This window comes from Camellia sinensis, chromosome 2, assembly GCF_055761805.1.
Source record: "Camellia sinensis isolate YWXY chromosome 2, ASM5576180v1, whole genome shotgun sequence".
Classification (NCBI taxonomy): Eukaryota; Viridiplantae; Streptophyta; class Magnoliopsida; order Ericales; family Theaceae; genus Camellia; species Camellia sinensis.
Window position 1 is genome coordinate 101,485,314 of NC_138962.1, and position 16,752 is coordinate 101,502,065.

The 16,752-nt window shown below is 38.4% G+C and overlaps 1 long non-coding RNA gene and 1 pseudogene across 1 annotated transcript in view; one reads left to right on the plus strand and one right to left on the minus strand.

Moving 5' to 3' along the window:
- The window catches only part of LOC145819633 (uncharacterized), a 225,757-nt gene that overhangs the window by 152,456 nt on the left and 56,549 nt on the right, over positions 1 to 16,752 (plus strand). The gene's annotated exons all lie outside the window — the stretch shown is intronic.
- Positions 11,381 to 11,519, minus strand: LOC145820760 (U1 spliceosomal RNA; annotated as a pseudogene).

Consider the following 16,752-nt stretch of genomic DNA (forward strand, 5'->3'; position numbering starts at 1 on the left):
TTTGAGTTGCACTATCATCCGGGAAATGCCAATGTTGTGGCCGATGCCCTTAGTAGGAAGACCATTGGTGATGTAGCTAGTATAGCCATCCGGGAATGGAAGATGTTGGGAGCACTTGGCGAGTTTGATTTGCTGCTGGGCGAATCTGTTGAGGCTGCGGCCTTGTTTTCTGTTGTTGCGCAGCCTACACTTGTGACTAGAGTGTTAGAGGCACAGAGAGGTGACCTTGAGGTAGAATCCCTCCGAGAGAAGATCTCTAGTGGGAAAGTTGAGAAGGGTTTGACGGTGTATCCCGACCTGAGTGTGAGATACCGAGACCGTTTGTTTGTACTGGAGTCTTGCCGTGAGGAAGTACTCAGAGAGTTTCACCATTCGCGCCTTGCAGTGCATCCGGGAGGTACTAAGATGTATCAGGATTTGGGTCGCCAGTTTTGGTGGCGGGGTACAAAGAGAGATGCGGCTATTTTTGTATCGAAGTGCCTTACTTGTCAGCAAGTGAAGGCCGAACATCAGAGGCCAGCGGGTTTGTTGCAACCCTTGCCTATTGCCGAGTGGAAGTGGGAGCATGTCACTATGGACTTCGTTGTAGGTCTTCCGAGGACTCAGCGGGGTAGTGATGCTATTTGGGTGGTTGTAGACCGGTTGACTAAGTCGGCGCACTTTATTCCTATGCGCGTGAGAGATTCGGTGGATCATCTTGCCGATTTGTATATTCGGGACGTAGTGAGATTGCACGGGGTCCCAGTGACGATCATCTCAGATAGAGATCCTCGTTTTACTGCTAGGTTGTGGCAGAGTTTGCAGAGTGCCTTGGGTACTAAGTTGACCTTTAGTACAGCTTATCATCCTCAGATTGACGGGCAGTCCGAGCGTACTATTCAGATCCTTGAGGATATGCTTCGGGGTTGTGTCCTTGACTTTAGCGGGACGTGGGAGAGGCACTTGCCCTTGGTAGAGTTTGCCTACAACAACAGTTCTCAGTCTAGCATCGGTATGGCACCGTTTGAAGCCTTGTATGGCCGACCGTGTAGGTCTCCAGTTTGTTGGGCCGAGGTGGGTGATGCACCTTTGTTGGGTCCGGAGTTGGTTAGGGAGACGACGGAGAAAGTTAAGCTTATCCGTAGGAGGCTTGTTACAGCCCAGAGTCGACAAAAGAGTTATGCCGACCGTAGGAGGAGGCCTTTGGCGTTTGAGGTAGGTGATCATGTCTTTCTGAAGATATCACCTAGGCGAGGTTTGATGAGGTTTGGGAAGAGTGGGAAGTTATCCCCTCGGTTTATTGGTCCTTTTGAGATCCTTGAGAGGATTGGTGAGGTTGCTTATCGGTTAGCCTTACCGCCGCAGTTGTTCGGAGTGCATGACGTGTTTCATGTGAGTATGCTTCGGAAGTATGAGCCAGATCCATTACATGTGTTGGATTGGACCGATTTAGAGGTAGATGAGGATGCCTCGTATGAGGAGAGACCGGTTCGGGTCTTGGATAGGCGGGATCAGGTCCTGCGTGGCAAGACCATTCCTTTGGTGAAAGTCTTGTGGAAACATCACGGAGTGGAGGAAGCCACTTGGGAACGTGAATTGGAAGTCCGAGAGAAATATCCGGACTTGTTTGTTGATATGTGATCTTGTATTTAAATTTTGCATTTTGTTGAACTTAAGAGCTTTTATATATGTCTTAAGTTGTGAAACATTGAAAATGTTTGGTTTATTTGACGTATGTTTTAGAACTTGCCTCATATGGAAGTTGAATGTGACATTATATATGTTGATTGTATTGTTGAAAATACATATGTGATTTACATATTGTGAGATGCCTCTTGTTAAATGGAGGGGGTGACCGGTAATGGGTCGAAATGTTGAATGTTAAAGTGTAACATTGTTTAAAATGGAGAAAAACTTGTTTTGAAAACTTATGCTTAATTTCGGGGACGAAATTCTTTAAGGGGGGGAGGTTATAGCGATCCCGGGTTTACCCTTGTTATATAGTGATCCGGACATGTGTCCGTGGATGTTGGTAGTTGTTTATTATCTTGTTTGCATCCTCTTAACTGGTATATTAAGTTATAGGATGTGTTGGGCAGGTTTGTTTCAGGTTGGTTGTGCTTGGGAGCCTAGTGTTGCTGCCCAGATTTTTGGCCCTTCGCTCGAGCGAGGAGTTTGTCGCTCGAGCGAGAGTTGAGTTCGTGTCTGGTGGGTCGAGCCAGAGTGGCTTCGCTCGAGCGAGCGCTTGCTCCTGGTTCTGGACCTGAGAGTTGTGTTTCTTGGCTCGAGCGAGCTTTTCTTGGCTCGAGCGGTCTGGTTTGTTATTCGCTCGAGCGAGAGGTCTGTCGCTCGAGCGTGCTTCAGGTTGCAGACCTGAGGGTTTGAGTTGTTGGCTTGAGCGAGCATTCTTTTTGCTCGAGTGCACTTTTGAGTTTTTGGCTCGAGCGAGGACTTCTTGGCTCGAGCGAGAGGTTTCTGTGTCTGGTCGCTCGAGCGACCAAGTCTTCACTCGAGCGAGCGTGTTTTATATCAGCGGACAGTAGCGTTTTGAACATCACTTTTTCACTTTCTTTTTTTGATCAAACCCTAGATCCGAGACCCTCTCTCTCTACACTTATATTCTCTCTAAGAATTGATCTCCCTAGAGTGTGAATCTAGCCTAGGGCTTTTGTTAAAAAGATAGAGGGCGTTGAGAGCTTTGTTTTAATATGAAAAAGTTTGGTTTTGGAGCACGTTGATCTTCGAGTCTTCATCTCCTTTTTGGCTCAAACTTCGAGGTAGGGATATCCTACTCCTCTCTATGGATTTTGTCTTTAAATTTTAGTATTTTGAGATGTCGGGGTTGGTTTGGTAATTTTGTGAAAGTTTGGGGCTTTTGTGTAATTTTACAAAAGTTGGGGTTTTATTCATAATAAACCTAGATGCATGTTTGGAATAGAGAAATGGAATAAATGTTAAATCATTGATGGAAATGGGACCTAAGGGTTGAAATGTTAATTATGGGAATTGACCTAATTACATTGTTTAATTAATTGGGATAATTAATTGTGAGGAATGAGGAAATGAAATGTTGATTGAATATCCATTGTGCATTTATTTTCTGTTTAGAAATAACTGCTTTGGGCTATCGGTGGAGGATAGTCGTGATTTGTTGTAGACAATGCATGAAGATTAGGCGGACTGAAACTAATCAATGAAGTGTGTCATGGAACTTGACGGTTGATAGAATACATTAATTATATGTATTGAGTGATTGTATATAGAACCATTGTGTTTGTATACGTTATGTGTAGAGGAGGAGATGGGGGATGTACTCCGCGGTTTAGGGGAAGATAGGGGATGTACCTCTAAACCGGATAGTGTTGGGAGAAGATAGGGGATGAACTCCGTAGATACAGCTCATATGCTTGTCTAAAGAAGTGAAGATAGAGCTTATATGCTTATCTTTGTGATGTGTGGATATAGCTTTTATGCTTATCTGTGGATATTGTGGTTATACATATCTGTTGTAGAATGTGGATATAGCTTATATGCTTATCTGTGGATATTGTTGTTATACATATCTGTTGAGAATGTGGGTAGTGCTTATATGTCTATCCGTTGAAAAAGGGAAAATGAAAGGAAACTTGGACTCATATGTCGTATGACATAAATATGTGATTTATGTGATTGTATCAGTGTTGGCCATCTATCAATTGCTAATATTTTAGTCATTGTTCATGGTTGGTTTAGTGTATTTCTACTGGGCTGTGGCTCACCCTATATGGGAACATCATTTTCAGGTGCAGGAAGCATGCCACCTCCAAGGACATAGCTTGAGAGGCTAGAGGCGGACATAATGCAGTCGTTTTACTTTTAATGTATTACATGTAAATACAAGCCAAGGGCTTAATGTGTATGAGTTGGTACTCTTTGTTGTAACCAAGTGTTAACTTGGAAAGCTGTAAGCCCGTAGGGCATTTTGCTTTTGTTGTTAACATGTAATACTTTTTGTAATGAAACTCTAAGAAATGAAAGAATGTGGAACTTTTGAATATCAATGCATGTCTTATTTGTCGGGTTTAATGTTATTATTTCGAGGGCGTTACAAAAATTGTGTCTGTTAATTTTCTCTGTGTGATGGCTAGAGAAATTTGTTAATTTTCTCTGGCCAAATCACATACTCCCCTTGCGATCAAATCACACACACAATTTCAATCCACAATTTCAAGTAACCAGATCCATAATCTAAAAACTCAAAATCGATTCAAGCCTTATCAAAATTTCTAACCTCAACTGTCTTCAAACACAACATCTTACACTCCATCAACAAATCTCTTTTCACCAATGCCAACTTCACCAGCGCCTCCGCTACAACCTTCTTCGTCACTCAATCATCGCATCCAATAAACTCAACCAAACATGACCCTAAATTCTTCACAATTTGGTTACTCGAAGCTACTCCAGATCCGATCACACTTTCGATCAGCGTCAACAGCGCAGGCTTCGCCTTAAAGCTATTATACTTCAACAACCTCTTGAGTTTCGGCAACAATTTCTTCAAATATATAGCATCTGAATCTAGAGTAGCATTGATTGCTGCCACAAGGCACAATGCGGCTTCGATCTGAGAATTGTGATCCTGTTGAATAATGAGAGATTCAACAAAGGGTTTGATGATGGAAATAAATGGAGGTTTGGTGAGGTGAGAGGAGATAGAAGTAGTGACGGTGATGCAGACGGAGCGGACAGAGAAGTCGGGGTCGCCGGTGGCAGAGCTAGGGAGGCCGTGGACAACCTTGAACCTCACTGTAAATAGAAGAAACACGGCTGGTTGACGATACCGGAGACTTTGCGGTGGAGAAATTGCCGTTGGATACCAACATAGATGCCATTGATGTGACAGAGAAAGAGAAGAGAGAGACAAAAGCTTAGATCTCTTGAAGATAGTTTTTGAAGCCCTTTGGTTTTTCTCAAATTTCTCTGTGATATATAGGTGTGGGATTGAGGGACTCTAAACATCATAAAATAATATTGTGGATCTCTTCTATTATTAAAAATGAGAGAAGGATCTTAGATTAATTTTTATTTTAAGAAACCAAAATAATACTTTTCAATAATTTAAGAGATATATATGTAAATAACTCCCTAAAAAAAACTAGGTTGGGAGACTTTTAGCAAAATTTATATTTGGAGATTCCTTAATTTTGAGTCAAAATCTGGGGTAAAGAGTAATTTACCACTTTTCTTTTTTTCAATTTAGCTGCCAGCGAAATGCAATTTTCCTATGTACAGTTGTTTGTGGTTGGCTGAGCGATGACGTTTCCTGGGTGAGAGACCCACATATACAAAAAGGTGAATTTTCAATTTCGTTTTTTCGTTCATTTTCTTTCTTGTTTATGAATATATTGACTTGTTGATCTCTTTGATTTTGCTTCGAAAAATCTGCATTGCGTAAAGAGTTGTGTTCGGTACTTGATAGTTGTTTTGCACTATGTTTGGCTGCTGATTTGGCTGCTGAGAAAACGAAAAAAAAAAAAGGATATAAATAAGATGAATTGATTTTCAAGTATAGTCCAGAGTTCCAATCTGAGAAAACAAAACAGGTCGTGTGACTTAGTTGAGTTGCGTTGTGCATTGGAATTTGCTATGATTTATATCGTATGTTTCTGGGATCATTCAGTTTTGTGGGTCTTGTTTTTCCCTTTTAGATCTGTTAGAATTATTAATCTGCACAACTTATATATATTATCAACATGATCGTATAAACCACACACAGAAGCTTTGTTATGATTTTTGTATACTTAAATACTCCTAATGGCTATGATTCTCAGATCTTAATACTTAAAATTTTGTCATGATTAATTTTGATTCTAGTGCTTATACATACCTATACTAGAGGTGTGGGCACACTAGTGTCACTTGAAACAATCATGACAATTACTTAAATTTGAAAAATTTAGGATTTACAATGTTTTAAAAGAGAAGAAGGGAATATTTATTTGATTAAAGATATTTTAGTTATACAAAAAATTGTGGCAAAGCTTCAGAAAGGGAGTTTCTATTTGCACATAATTCTTTGTGTGAGCTCACACCATTTTTGTTGTTGGGATTTTAAACAAAAATCAATTGTTCGGATATTAACTACCGAACAAAGTTTACGTTCAGAAGTTGAAATTTGAAAGACAAAATGGTCTGAACTAAGAATTTTTGTGGTCTGCTAATAGAAGCTCCCCTTTGAAAAGCTGTGTGCTTTATAGAATTGTATAGATAATAGAATAGATATGGACTAAATTATTTGAAACATATAGTCTATCATTCTAAACATGTCAGTGTTTGCACCTTAGTTTTGAGACCAACTCAATATTCTTGAAATAAAGCCAAGGTTTTTTTTGATATTTGGTCATGCGTTCTGTTGTAATCATTTCCTTCTTATCTGTGTAGTCTCGGGTTTTCTCTGTTAATGCAATATTTTTTCTGATGAATATCTACTTTTTAGTCTTAGATTTGCTTACTATATAGTTTTGTCTCTTAGCTAGTCATCAAAAGTTCCTAGCCTATGTTGGTTGCTAAGGAGATTCAGAAGAAAATAACACAATTTTTTGTTTATGTTTTGGTCCCTAACAATTAAATACACACATTTGAAGTAGATCAAGTATTCGAATCGGTGTCTATAGCTAAGAAGCACAGATACAAAGATGGATGTAGACATGAGATATAGTGATTTCGAAACAATAGAGACAAAAACACGGCAAGGACACTGCAATAAAATATTTTTTTTCATATATTTGTATTTGTTATGTAGATTAATATTACATTCACAAACAATCAAAATTAATAAAAACTAACACTAATTTGATATATTAAAAAAATATATTACTTTTAAATTAACACTTATCATTATATATATATTTTATTTTTTTTTATGGATGATCTATTAAGTATTTAAATATAAGCAAAAAACAATAAACATCCAACATCCAGCAAAAGCACTAAAGAAAAAGGGGAAGAAAACTAGTTGGAGTGTCCCCATAGTGTCCTTGAAGTGTCCCTTGCTTGTCTCCTGAAAACAAATTAATTAAATAAAGGGATATATCACATGGCGTGTCCCATACATGTCCCCGTTGTGTTCTTGTGTCCGACACCTCTATACCACTTGAGCTAGAAAACTATCACCATGAGAAGACACCAAATTTAACTTGATTTGGTTAACTCAGCCTACATCCACGGATCTTCGTCTTTGCCCACTATATTAAACAATGTGTTTATACATCATTCACTATCACTAAAAATAATGGTTTACACAAAATATATCCAAATAAATTGATTTATTAAAAGTGAATTGAGGCATGGTAATCCCTCTATGGTTGGCAAAACCTTCATAGCCACCCGATGTAGCAGACCTTGTCATATGGCTTGTCTAGATTTGGATACTTTATGGAGATTTCTGTCTCCAAATCATGTGGTGGTTTTCACCAGAGGGCACCACCTCACAAATGAGGTGGTCTTTGTGGCTAGAGAGAGGAGCTACGTCCTCACAAGGAAGTCATTTAATGAAATGATGCCCTTTTCGGTCAGAAGCTCATAAATGGAAGACCTCTGTAAAAGCAGTGAGGTGGTCGCAGACCATTAGTGCAAAGAATTAATGCTTGGTAAAAGCAATGCCATTAGTGGGACGGTGGAAGTTAAAGCTACAAATGCAAGGATTTAAAAACAATGGATGTCCAATATTGGATATGGTGATTGAAAGTCCCATGGATGTGAGACTTTGAGAAATTCTTTGACGTGCTGAAGCTCTTGGTGCTCAGGATGTTTGTGTCATCCCTTTAGCATCCTCTCTTTAGCAAGATGCAAAAGTTATCTTGACTGGTTCAATTAGAAGATTCCTCAAAGGATTGGCTTGAATATTTTCAAGTTTCAAGCATCAAGAGATTCACCAAGTGATGCATGTAATGTATTAGTAGTGGCCACATTTATTGCCATGGTTACGTTCTAAGCAGCTGTGAACCTGCCAACTAGTATCCTAGAAAGAAACAAATACCCAGCCAAGTACTTCTAGTGATAGAACTTTGATTGGACTAACAACAAGCCTTGGTCTTGCTGTTGCCTCTGCAATTTTAGGATCTCATGACATTTGCGATCACATGTTTTCAGTTGATTCCCACGCATACACATTCCCATGCATAACCATAAAACATTGATCAGCGAAAATGGAAACTTGAGGGGAATGGTAAATATGTTAAGAGCTTCTAGTGCATGAATCAAGCTAATATAGATATAGATGTGAATATAGAGAGTGATATATATAGAGAGAGGGAGAGATAAGAAGAAGAGGAAGAGGGGGATTCTTTGGAGGGAGGGAGTGTGATTTGGGTGCACATTTGATAATTGAAAAAAAAAAAAAAAAAACACACACACACACACACACAGAGAAGTTTGCTGTTCGTAAGCTCCTGACTGAAAACACTTGTGGAATGTGGTTTCTATCCAGCCGCAAGATCACCTCATTCATGAGGTGGCACCCTTTGGTGAAAACTTCTATACGATCTGGAGAGAGAAATCTTCATAGAGGCTCTAAATCCAGCTTGTCAAACCTAGGATATAGCAACCCGACTAGTAGTTGTGTTGGCTCAGACTATCTTTGCACATTAGGTTGAGCCCAAAGCACCACCATGGAAACACCCTTACATGTCGTATGAAATCTTTTTGTAAAAACACAATACATAATGTAGAAATAAAAATAGAGCCATATGAGAGACTCCTTTTGATCACACACACGGCCTTTTCCTTTGGCTTTGTAATACAATGGGAAACTCCACTGAAGACATTTTCCTCAAAACACTACTTTACACCATGTATCTATTACACATCAGTCAACATTCATTTTCTTTTTCACTTGCTTCAGCACTTATGGAATTAAACACTATTATAACATTTAATATTTACTATTCACCTTTGACTATATAACACTGTTTCATTTATTGTTTTGTCAGTTACTGTTTGACTTAATTCGACAATACTATTACTTATTCTAGTTGTCATTTACATATATTGAAGATACACAATTCACATTACACAATTCATGGGTTTATACATATAAAAGTGATGAATATAGAAAATAATTTAAATAGTGAAATGTACAGTGCATACATTATGCACCAACACTAAGATTTCAAAATATTAGTTCTTCTTTTCTGTAGTTCGTTGAACATTATTCTGATTTTTATTTATGATCTCTTTGACTCTTTTAGGTGTTCTCAGTGATCAGACCAAAATGGCAGAGAAGTGTGCCATTGCAAAAGATGTTACTGAAGTAAGCTGCGTTCATCCCGAATTTATTTATTTATTTATTTTTTCTGGAGCCTAAGATTAAGGGACACTGTTTATCATACTCATCTTGTTGTTTTGACATGTACAGTTGATAGGTAAAACACCAATGGTCTATCTCAACAATATTGCCGATGGTTGTGTTGCTCGTATTGCTGCCAAACTAGAGATGATGGAACCCTGCTCTAGCGTCAAAACACCCCTAAGTTTAGGCGTTCAAATAAAATTATTAGATAACAAAACAACTCTCTCTTTTATTCATACTACTGCCCAGTAGAGTTGTTAATGAAAATAGTGGTTCATAACAATAGAACTGATGAAACAGGAAAAGGTGGAACTGCTTTGATGAAATAAGGCCTTTTGATATTGAAAACTGGCCAAAATTTGCAAATAATCCTTGTCATTTTAAATGGTTTTGTTAGAAGAGTGATGATAGAGAGCACTAGAGTTGAAACTCTAATGCCAACTCTAATGATGTGACAATACATTAAAAAAATAAATAAATAAATAAAATGCAACATCACAAACTAAAACATCAAAACATAAGGTGAGGCCCACCTATAGAACTCCTCATTTAGAGGTCTCAAACATTTTTGTTGTTGGAAATTGGGTTGGGTTTAGACCTAGGTTGGGAGTCAATAGTAGCATGACCCATGCATGACTCACGAGGAGATCCATAAAATTTGAATGATTCACCTTATTTAGATGATGAGAAAAGAAACCCAACAACCCCATCTCATCAGAGATAGAGATATCATTCCGTCATTGGGAATTCAAGTTCATTATTGAAAACACGTGATTCATTCGTCTAATGATGTGTGTGGTTATATATCACTCTAATATATATCATTCTACTGCTGGGAGTTTGAGAATAAAACGTATGCCCGTGGCTTTTTAATTTGCCTATAGGTTTAGAAATAAAATCTATACTATATATTAAGCAAAAGGGGTTTTTAACCCCAAGCCTTGTGGGAGCTCCAATCTCCCAATCTAAATTTCCTGATTTTTTTATTTAAAAAAAAAAACCTTTGCATTTATCAACTTCTCCCAACTCCCAAGTCTTACCCTCATAATAACACTTTAATGTATTAAGAACAAGTACAAAAAAAATTCTTTGAAATCCAACAAATATGAATTCTTTGAAAAGTCCCAACACATATGAGTATTATCGCTCATAATAACACTTTAATACATTAAGAACAAGCATAAAAAAAATTTCTTGAAAAGTCCAACACATATGATTATTATCAAAATATTACACTTTAATATAATATAATAATAAAAAAAAGAAATTTAATTCTTTGAAAAGTCCAACACATATGGTTATTATCAAAATATTAAACTTTAATATAATATAAAAAAAGAAAAAAAGAAGACATTTAAAAAAAATAAAAAAAATTTAAAAATCACAATTCACATATATATCTATACTATATATTAAGCAAAATGGGGCTTTTAACCCCAAGCCTTATGGGAGCTCCAATCTCCCAATCTAAATTTCCTGATTTTTTTATTTAAAAAAAAAAACTTTGCATTTATTAACTTCTCCCAACTCCCAAGTCTTACCCTCATAATAACACTTTAATGCATTAAGAACAAGTATAAAAAAATTCTTTGAAATCCAACACATATGAATTCTTTGAAAAGTCCCAACACATATGATTATTATCCCTCATAATAACACTTTAATACATTAAGAACAAGCATAAAAAAAATTTCTTGAAAAGTCCAACATATGATTATTATCAAAATATTAAACTTTAATATAATATAATAAAAAAAATAAATTTAATTATTTTAAAAGTCCAATACATATGATTATTATCAAAATATTAAACTTTAATATAATATAAAAAAGGAAAAAAAGAAGACATTTAAAAAAAATAAAAAAAAATTTAAAAATCACAATTCACATATATAGATAATTGTAAACACAATCCGTGCATAGCACGGGTGATATGCTAGTTAGAATTATTATTTTAGAAGGAGGCGAAATACAAAAATTTCTCACCATCAAGACTACAAAGGGCGTAAGAGATTAACCCCCGGTTATGCTAGAAATCAACCACAACAAAAATTTGGAACAATTTTCAGGTTAGAGACCGAGCGAACGCAAGCCCCCACTACCACAAATTATGACGTAGGCTCCACCACTTGGGTAGACCTTAGGCGAGCACCACTCTAAAGTGCAATGGAGGTCACTAACCTAGGCCATGTCACGCCCCACTTTTTATTACTCGAAGTCGTTACCAAATCCACTAACTTAATTCAATTTCAAGGATAACATGCGGAAATAAACTCATACATTCAATCTGTAGAAGTGATTAACATTCTCTCATTCGTATGCAAAGTAAATATTACATGAATATACTTAATAAATTGCCCTTGGGCTTACATCACTTAAGGTACAAGAAGAAGGGTGTAACCCTTTCACAACAATGGCATTCCGCCAACATAACTGAGGCCCCGTGGCCAGTAATTAAGTAGATCCAAATCTTGTAGCCCAACCTGCTTAATACCTGAAAAGAATTCAACAACGTGGGATGAACATATAGTCCAGTAGGGAACTCAACATGATCCTCAACAATAACAACTTACAGATAGCTATGATCATGAACACCCATTCTCATACTAGAATAGTAATGTGACAATTTATACAAAAATAACATAAGTAAGAACATTTCTTGAAAACAACAATTTCAATCAACGCCATAGGCGATTCATCTTTCCTTTTCTTTTCATTAATCCCCGTTCCCACTCTTTCATAACATTAACAATACCTTAGGAAATAATTTCACTAAGCCCACCACACTCTTCCATTTTCCAAATATACACAGATATGCTTTTCAAAGTATATGTTTCTTTAAAAAGTTTGTTCTCCTTCACACTTTCCAAAAGATAAATATGACATTTTGGCTTTTTCCCGATACAATCAACTCTATACAAGTACTGTTAAAAAAAAGGAATAACAACTCACCAACGTGCATAAGATAAACCAATGAGGCAACTCTGTAACGCCCTCAAAATTAATCTATTATATATCATTGACATGCATTATTTAAAGAAGACATTTTATTAATTCATTCATCAGAGTATTACTAAATAATCAAATAAAATGCCCTACAGGCTTACATCTTTCCAAGCCAACACTTGGTTACAAAAATACGAGTTCTAACTCAATACAAGAAAAGCCCCAGGCTTGAGTTTTTACATATACTAACAAATAAAAGCAAACAACAGAAAAATAGTCTTCGGAATCCAAGTCCTTCCAAGCTAAGTCCTTGGAGGTAACTTATCCCCTGAACCTGAAAATGATGTTCCCATAAAGGGTGAGCCACAGCCCAGTAGAAATATACTAAACCACATATAAGCAATGAATAAAGCAATGGCATTCAACAGATGGTTAACCAAGATAGTCCATTACTTCATTTTACAGTCTCATAACACTATTGTCTAAAACTCATTTTACCTTCCAATTTTATCAACATGGCTCAGAACCTGGCCAAACTTACAACAGTGAATTACATATATCATATTCACATCCTTCCATTATCAATAAACAAATGAGACTCAAGCTCAAAACAAAACACTTCATACTTCCAGATTGATACACATTTTAGTGCTGTATCAATAAAACACTTCTATAAATAAGCACACATAAAAGTGATGCTAATGGAGTCCATCCCCTATCTCCTCCCAAACAAAATCCGGTTTAGAGGTCCATCCCCTATCTTCTCCTAAACCGTGGAGTACATCCCCTATCTCCTCCCACACAAAAACAATGTATGCAAATGCAATGCTCAACCAATACACGTATTTTCTGAATCAATGCAACAGTCAAAATTAATGACTTAACCAATATGATTAGTTTCAGTTATTCCTAATCCACATGCAATGTCTACAACAATCACGACTATCCTCCACCGATAGCCCAAAACAGTTATTTCTAAACTGGAAATAACTATATCAACAATTCAATAGACAAATGATATCAATTACCCAATTACGCCATTTAATCAATAAATTCCCCAATTCCATGAATTACTTATACAAATTAATTCAACAATACAACTATGGTTTTTCTCAAAATTTACCAAAGTATCCCCAACATATCAAAATACCAAAACTTAGAACAAAACCTATAAAATGGAGTAGGAAATCCCTACCTCGAATAGAGTAACCCGAATGGAGAAGATGGAGATGAATGCCCAAATACCAGAGTGCTCCAAATTGCCAAAAGTTCAGATTAAATGGAAGCCCTTGATTCCCTCTATCTTTTTAATGAAGGATCTAGGGTAGAAACACACCCTAAGTGGATCAAATCTAAGAGAGAAGGTGAGTAGGGAGATAGAGAGGTCGAACCTAGGGTTTGGAATCAAAAGAATATGAAAAAGACTGATCAAATCCCGCTGCTGTGTATTTAAACTGGACAGGCTCGCTCGAGCGAAGACTTGGTCGCTCGAGCGACCAGACATAGAGAAACTACGCTCGAGCCAAGGAAACCTTGCTCGAGCCAAGAACCCAAAAGCTCGCTCGAGCGAAAGAAAGCTCGATCGAGCGAAGAACTCAAACCCTCAGGTCTGAAACCAGACTCACGCTCGAGCGAAGGAACTATAGCTCGAGCGAAGGATGAACTAACTCGCTCGAGCGAAGAAAAGCTCGCTCGAGCCAAGAATGCACAGCTACAGGTCCAAATCAAACACTACCTCTCGCTCGAGCGAACAACTCCTCGCTCGAGCGAAGAACCAAAAACCTGGACAGCAACTCTTGGTTTCTAAACCCAACCAACCTGAACAAACCTGCCCAACACATCCTATAATTCCAAAAGAGAAAATAAGGAACAACAACAACAACCATTATACAATGACAGAATCTACGGAACAGTCCGGATACAATAATCAAATGGGAAAAGACCGGGGTCGCTATAACCTCCCCCCCTTCAAAGAATTTCGTCCCCGAAATTAGGCACAAATTTGAAAACATGTTTTTTTTTTTTTTCAATACCCAAAGATAGTATATAACAATAATAAACAACTTGACCCAATACTGGTCACTTTATCTCTTTATCAAGAGGTATCCCACTATATATAAAACAACATATATTTCAACCTGCACCACTATTATGCATTATTCCTTTCAATGTTAACAACTTCCATATCATATTTAATTGCATGATATATATAACACATCCAACAATGTAATCAACATATACAATGTTACATTAATCTTCTATAATGAAACAAGTTTCAAGATACACCCATTTACCAAAACATACTCAATGTTTTACAACTTAAGACATATGTAAAGCTCTTAAGTTCAACAATATAACAGAATCTAGTTATAAGATTACAAATCAACAAACATGTCCGGATATTTCTCGCGGACTTCCAATTCACGTTCCCAAGTGGCTTCCTCCACTCCGTGGTGTTTCCACAAAACTTTAACCAAAGGGATGGTCTTGCCTCGCAAAACTTGATCCCGCTTATCCAAGACTCGAATCGGTCTCTCCTCATACGAGACATCCTCATCAACTACTAAATCGGTCCAATCCAACACATGTGATGGATCCGGCTCATACTTCCGAAGCATACTCACATGAAACACGTGATGTACTCCAGACAACTGCGGCGGCAAAGCTAAACGATAAGCAGCCTCGCCAATCCTCTCAAGGATCTCAAACGGACCAATGAATCGAGGGGACAACTTCCCACTCTTCCCAAACCTCATCAAACCCTGTCTAGGTGATATCTTCAGAAAGACATGATCACCCACCTCAAACACCAAAGGTCTCCTCCTACGGTCGGCATACGATTTCTGACGACTCTGTGCTGTAACAAGCCTCTTACGGATAAGCTCAACTTTCTCCGTCGTTTCCCTCACCAACTCTGGACCCAACAGAGGTGCATCACCCACCTCGGCCCAACACACAGGAGATCTACACGGTCGGCCATACAAGGCCTCAAAAGGTGCCATACCAATACTAGACTGGAAACTGTTGTTGTAGGCAAACTCCACCAACGGCAAGTGCCTCTCCCACGACCCACTAAAGTCTAGAACACAACCCCGAAGCATATCCTCAAGTATCTGAATAGTACGCTCGGACTGTCCGTCAGTCTGAGGATGATAAGCCGTGCTAAAGGTCAACTTAGTGCCTAAAGCACTCTGCAAACTCTGCCACAACCTGGCAGTAAAACGAGGATCTCTATCTGAGACGATCGTCACTGGGACCCCGTGCAATCTCACTATGTCCCGAATATACAAGTCGGCAAGATGATCTACCGAATCTCTCACGCGCATAGAAATAAAGTGCGCCGACTTAGTCAACCGGTCTACAACCACCCAAATAGCATCACTACCCCGCTGAGTCCTCGGAAGACCTACAACGAAGTCCATAGTGACATGCTCCCACTTCCACTCGGCAATAGGCAAGGGTTGCAACAAACCCGCTGGCCTCTGATGCTCGGCCTTCACTTGCTGGCAAGTAAGGCACTTAGATACGAAAGCTGCCACATCTCTCTTCATACCCCGCCACCAAAACTGGCGACCCAAATCCCGATACATCTTAGTGCCTCCCGGATGCACCGCAAGGCGTGAATGATGAAACTCTCGGAGTACCTCCTCTCGGCAAGACTCCGGCACAAACAGACGGTCACGGTATCTCACACTCAGGTCGGAAAATACCATCAAACCCTTCTCAACCTTCCCACCGGAAATCTTCTCACGGAGAGATTCTACCTCAAAGTCACCTCTCTGAGCCTCTAACACTCGAGTCACAAGTGAAGGCTGTGCAATAACAGAAAACAAGACTGCAGCCTCAACGAATTCACCTAGAAATAAATCAAACTCCCCAAGTGCACCCAACATCTCCCACTCTCGGATGGCTATGCTAGCTATGTCACCAACAGGTTTCCTGCTAAGGGCATCGGCCACCACATTGGCCTTTCCCGGATGATAATGCAACTCAAAGTCATAATCCTCTATAAATTCCATCCACCTTCTCTGCCTAAAGTTCAAGTCTTTCTGAGTAAACAAATACTTCAGACTCTTATGATCCGAGAACACCTCGAACCTCTCACCATAAAGATAATGCATCCAAATCTTCAAGGCAAAAATCACAGCTGCTAACTCTAAATCATGTGTAGGGTAATTTTGCTCGTGAATTTTCAACTGACGTGAGCCATAAGCAACTACTTTCCCCTCTTGCATTAACACATAACCCAGACCCTCTCGTGAGGCGTCACAATAGACTGTATAACCCAACCCTCTCTCTGGAATAATCAATACTGGAGCGGTGGTCAATCTAACTTTCAACTCCTGAAACGACTTTTCACAAGTCTCACTCCATACAAATTTGACTCCCTTCCGAGTCAGTCTAGTCAACGGTGATGCTAACCTGGAGAAATCTTTCACAAATCGGCGGTAATACCCAGCTAATCCCAGAAAACTGCGGATCTCAAATACACTCTT